The sequence below is a fragment of the Schistocerca serialis genome, unplaced genomic scaffold (genome assembly GCF_023864345.2).
Source record: "Schistocerca serialis cubense isolate TAMUIC-IGC-003099 unplaced genomic scaffold, iqSchSeri2.2 HiC_scaffold_213, whole genome shotgun sequence".
In the NCBI taxonomy this organism is placed as follows: domain Eukaryota; kingdom Metazoa; phylum Arthropoda; class Insecta; order Orthoptera; family Acrididae; genus Schistocerca; species Schistocerca serialis.
This window is the reverse complement of record NW_026047777.1, coordinates 52,501-57,500: the sequence shown is the minus strand read 5'-3', so window position 1 is coordinate 57,500 and position 5,000 is coordinate 52,501. Positions and strand designations below refer to the sequence as shown.

At 62.3% G+C, this 5,000-nt stretch overlaps 1 pseudogene; it reads left to right on the top strand.

Annotated features, from left to right (window-relative positions):
- Positions 1–5,000, top strand: part of LOC126444013 (large subunit ribosomal RNA) — a 7,960-nt pseudogene that overhangs the window by 756 nt on the left and 2,204 nt on the right.

The window sequence follows — 5,000 nt, the reverse complement described above, 5'->3', positions numbered from 1 at the left end:
TTCGCCCCTTTGGGCGCTCGGGCTCCCGGCAAGCGCGCGCGGTTCTTCCCGGATGACGGACCTACCTGGCCCGGCCCCGGACCCGCGCCGCTGTTGGCTCGGGATGCTCTCGGGCGGAATAATCGCTCCCGTCAGCGGCGCTTCAGCTTTGGACAATTTCACGACCCGTCTTGAAACACGGACCAAGGAGTCTAACATGTGCGCGAGTCATTGGGCTGTACGAAACCTAAAGGCGTAATGAAAGTGAAGGTCTCGCCTTGCGCGGGCCGAGGGAGGATGGGGCTTCCCCGCCCTTCACGGGGCGGCGGCCTCCGCACTCCCGGGGCGTCTCGTCCTCATTGCGAGGTGAGGCGCACCTAGAGCGTACACGTTGGGACCCGAAAGATGGTGAACTATGCCTGGCCAGGACGAAGTCAGGGGAAACCCTGATGGAGGTCCGTAGCGATTCTGACGTGCAAATCGATCGTCGGAGCTGGGTATAGGGGCGAAAGACTAATCGAACCATCTAGTAGCTGGTTCCCTCCGAAGTTTCCCTCAGGATAGCTGGTGCTCGTACGAGTCTCATCCGGTAAAGCGAATGATTAGAGGCCTTGGGGCCGAAACGACCTCAACCTATTCTCAAACTTTAAATGGGTGAGATCTCCGGCTTGCTTGATATGCTGAAGCCGCGAGCAAACGACTCGGATCGGAGTGCCAAGTGGGCCACTTTTGGTAAGCAGAACTGGCGCTGTGGGATGAACCAAACGCCGAGTTAAGGCGCCCGAATCGACGCTCATGGGAAACCATGAAAGGCGTTGGTTGCTTAAGACAGCAGGACGGTGGCCATGGAAGTCGGAATCCGCTAAGGAGTGTGTAACAACTCACCTGCCGAAGCAACTAGCCCTGAAAATGGATGGCGCTGAAGCGTCGTGCCTATACTCGGCCGTCAGTCTGGCAGTCATGGCCGGTCCTTGCGGCCGGCCGCGAAGCCCTGACGAGTAGGAGGGTCGCGGCGGTGGGCGCAGAAGGGTCTGGGCGTGAGCCTGCCTGGAGCCGCCGTCGGTGCAGATCTTGGTGGTAGTAGCAAATACTCCAGCGAGGCCCTGGAGGGCTGACGCGGAGAAGGGTTTCGTGTGAACAGCCGTTGCACACGAGTCAGTCGATCCTAAGCCCTAGGAGAAATCCGATGTTGATGGGGGCCGTCATAGCATGATGCACTTTGTGCTGGCCCCCGTTGGGCGAAAGGGAATCCGGTTCCTATTCCGGAACCCGGCAGCGGAACCGATACAAGTCGGGCCCCTCTTTTAGAGATGCTCGTCGGGGTAACCCAAAAGGACCCGGAGACGCCGTCGGGAGATCGGGGAAGAGTTTTCTTTTCTGCATGAGCGTTCGAGTTCCCTGGAATCCTCTAGCAGGGAGATAGGGTTTGGAACGCGAAGAGCACCGCAGTTGCGGCGGTGTCCCGATCTTCCCCTCGGACCTTGAAAATCCGGGAGAGGGCCACGTGGAGGTGTCGCGCCGGTTCGTACCCATATCCGCAGCAGGTCTCCAAGGTGAAGAGCCTCTAGTCGATAGAATAATGTAGGTAAGGGAAGTCGGCAAATTGGATCCGTAACTTCGGGATAAGGATTGGCTCTGAGGATCGGGGCGTGTCGGGCTTGGTCGGGAAGTGGGTCAGCGCTAACGTGCCGGGCCTGGGCGAGGTGAGTGCCGTAGGGGTGCCGGTAAGTGCGGGCGTTTAGCGCGGGCGTGGTCTGCTCTCGCCGTTGGTTGGCCTCGTGCTGGCCGGCGGTGCAGGATGCGCGCGCCTGCGCGGCGTTCGCGCCCCGGTGCTTCAACCTGCGTGCAGGATCCGAGCTCGGTCCCGTGCCTTGGCCTCCCACGGATCTTCCTTGCTGCGAGGCCGCGTCCGCCTTAGTGTGCTCCTCCGGGGGCGCGCGGGTGCGCGGATTCTCTTCGGCCGCCATTCAACGATCAACTCAGAACTGGCACGGACTGGGGGAATCCGACTGTCTAATTAAAACAAAGCATTGCGATGGCCCTAGCGGGTGTTGACGCAATGTGATTTCTGCCCAGTGCTCTGAATGTCAACGTGAAGAAATTCAAGCAAGCGCGGGTAAACGGCGGGAGTAACTATGACTCTCTTAAGGTGGCCAAGTGGCGGCGGTGTGGCTGCATCCGGACTTGGCTTCTCGAAGTGCGGTCTTGATGTAGTCGTGCTGCTGCTGCGAGGTGCCTTCCTTGGGTTATAGTTACAGGGAGAGTGACGCGCAATACATGGGCCTAGCCCTCTTAGCCTCTCCTCTCCTGCGGTCTTCTCCCCTTCTCGTGGGCCCGCTGATTTCGCAGAGTGGAAGACCGCACCAGGGGCTTGGGGGGGTTACCAGCCCCCCCTCGCACTATCCCTTTTTTAGTTGGGGGCAGTAAGCAGAGAATAAGTGGTGGCCCTTCCGCTGAAGGTGCCACCCCAACTCCCCCAGCACCTAGCCGGCCAACCGGCCGTGCCGAAAATCTTGTAACTTTTGCAGCTATGTATACCTGTAGTGAGTGCCACCGCAGCTTTACAACCAAGAACGGTCTCGGGGTCCATCGCCGCCGCCAACATCTTGCGGCCGCCAACGCGGAGATCGTCACGGAGAGGCATCGCGCGAGGTGGACGGAGGAAGAAGTCCTGTCGCTCGCCAAGGCGGAGGCCGAACTGTTCCTTGAGAGGGACGCCCGGTTCTTCTTCGTCAATCAAGAACTCATCAGGATGTTCCCCGACCGAACGCTCGAGGCAATCAAGTGCCGACGGCGGCAAGCTGCCCACAAGCAGCTTGTCCGCCAATTCATGGAGGCGCTTGAGATCGGTCGGGGGGAAGAGCCGGCGTCCCGCCGGGGAGCAGCGAGCCCGCTGCCTGACGCGGGCGAGGCCGCTGCGCCGCCCGTCGACGCAGCCGAGGACTTCGCGGCCGACACCACCGGGCCGCCGCCGGAGGGGCCGACTGACGCCGCCATCTGGGAGCATCTGGCGGGGCTACCCGCTTCCGCCCAGCGTTTCTCTGCCCTGGATCGTGTCATAGGTCTGGGGCGGGGCACGCCGCCCGATGTCATCCTGGGCATGCTCCCGGATGCCCTTGCGTCGGTCGGGTCCAGAGGGGAGAGATCGATCACCAGGACACAGCGGCCGCGCCAACCATCGAAGCGGCCGCCTGCCGCGCCGCCGACGCAGAAGCGCAAGCGGCGCCGCTGGGAGTACGCGAGAACGCAGGATGCCTTCCGACGGTCGCGTGCACGTTGCGTGCGCGGCCTCTTGGATGGCACCCTGCTCCAGCCGCCACCTGCCATCCCTGGTCTGCTGGACTTCTGGGCGGACCTCTTCACCAAGAAGCCCATCTCCACGGCGGGCTTCATTCGTGACCGCCTCCTCCCGCACTCAGAGCCTGTCGCTCTCGAGTGCATATGGGGGCCGGTCACACATGAGGAGGTCGCCGCCGCGTTGCCGCCCAGGGGATCAGCAGCCGGGCCGGACGGCCTTACCCCAGCGGAGTTGCGGCGCCTGCCGCACGAAGTCCTGGTGAAAGTGATGAATCTCTTCCTTCTGGCCCGCGCCCTTCCGGAACGCCTGCTTCGCGCGCGGACGTCCCTTCTCCCGAAAACGGCTGCACCAACATCCCCCGCTGACTTTCGCCCCATTACGGTCTGCTCGGTGTTGGCGCGGACCTTTCACAAGGTTCTCGCGTCACGCCTGATGCGCGCATGTGCTGTGGACGAACGTCAGCGGGCATTCATCCCTCGGGATGGGATGTTGGAAAATACCTTCATCTTGGACACTGCTCTCACCGACGCAGTTCGCTCCTGCCGCTCTGTCTTTGTGGCATCGATCGACGTATCTAAGGCATTCGATTCGGTAGATCATGCTGCCCTTCGCCCCGTGCTGAAGGCGCATGGCCTGCCGGATTGCTTTGTCGAGTATGTCGAGCGGTGCTACGAGGGCAGCACGACAGTGATAGCGGACGGCGCCGGCGTGGGCGTGTCTGTGCAGCCAGCACGGGGCGTTCGCCAGGGCGATCCCCTCTCCCCCCTCCTGTTCAACTTTGCGGTGGACTACGTTTTAGGCCAACTGCCCTCCCACATCGGAGCTCGGATCCTCGGTCGCAGAGTCAACGCGGCGGCCTTTGCAGATGACGTCTTGCTGTTTGCAGCGACCCCGAGGGGCTTGCAGTCCCTCATCGACGCAGCTACCGCAGCCCTCGCCCACCTGGGGCTGCAGATCAACGCCCGGAAGTGTTTCACCCTCGCCTTAGTCGCGTCAGGGCGCGAGAAGAAGGTGAAGGTGGACAGCAATGTCACCTTCACAGCAGGCAATACCACCATGCCTGCCCTGCGTGTGGGTGAAACCTTCCGGTACCTGGGGCTGCAATTTTCCACGGCGGGTCGCTGTGTCTTCAATCCACGTAGCCACCTGGTGGAGCAGCTTGACGTCATCTCCCGAGCTCCGCTGAAGCCGCAACAGCGCCTCCACGCTCTCACCAACGTACTTCTCCCTGGCCTGTACCACGGGCTGGCCCTCAGCCGCACCCGGGTGGGTGCATTGAAGTCGGCCGACGTTACCATCCGGGCCGCCGTCAGGAGATGGTTCCGCCTTCCGGCGGACACCCCCCTGGGATACTTCCACGCTCCTGTTGCCCAGGGGGGCCTCGGCATTCCATCTTGCCGATGGATGGGTCCGACCCTCCGTCGGTCCCGTCTCCTGGCGCTGAAGAAGATAGGGCCAGCCTGCGACGGTGCAGGCATGGATGAGGTACAGCGTGAGATCGAGGTGCTGGAGCGCCACCTAATGTGGGAGGGCCACCTCCTCAAATCGTCAACGCAGGTTGGGGAAATGTGGGCGGCGCGCCTACACATCGCCATTGACGGTGCGGCATTGTCATCTTCTGCCGCCGTCAGTGGCCAACATCAGTGGGTCGCCGACACCAGTCGCCTGCTATCTGGGCGTGAATACATCGACGCCCTCCGCGCCCGCATCAACGCCTTCCCTA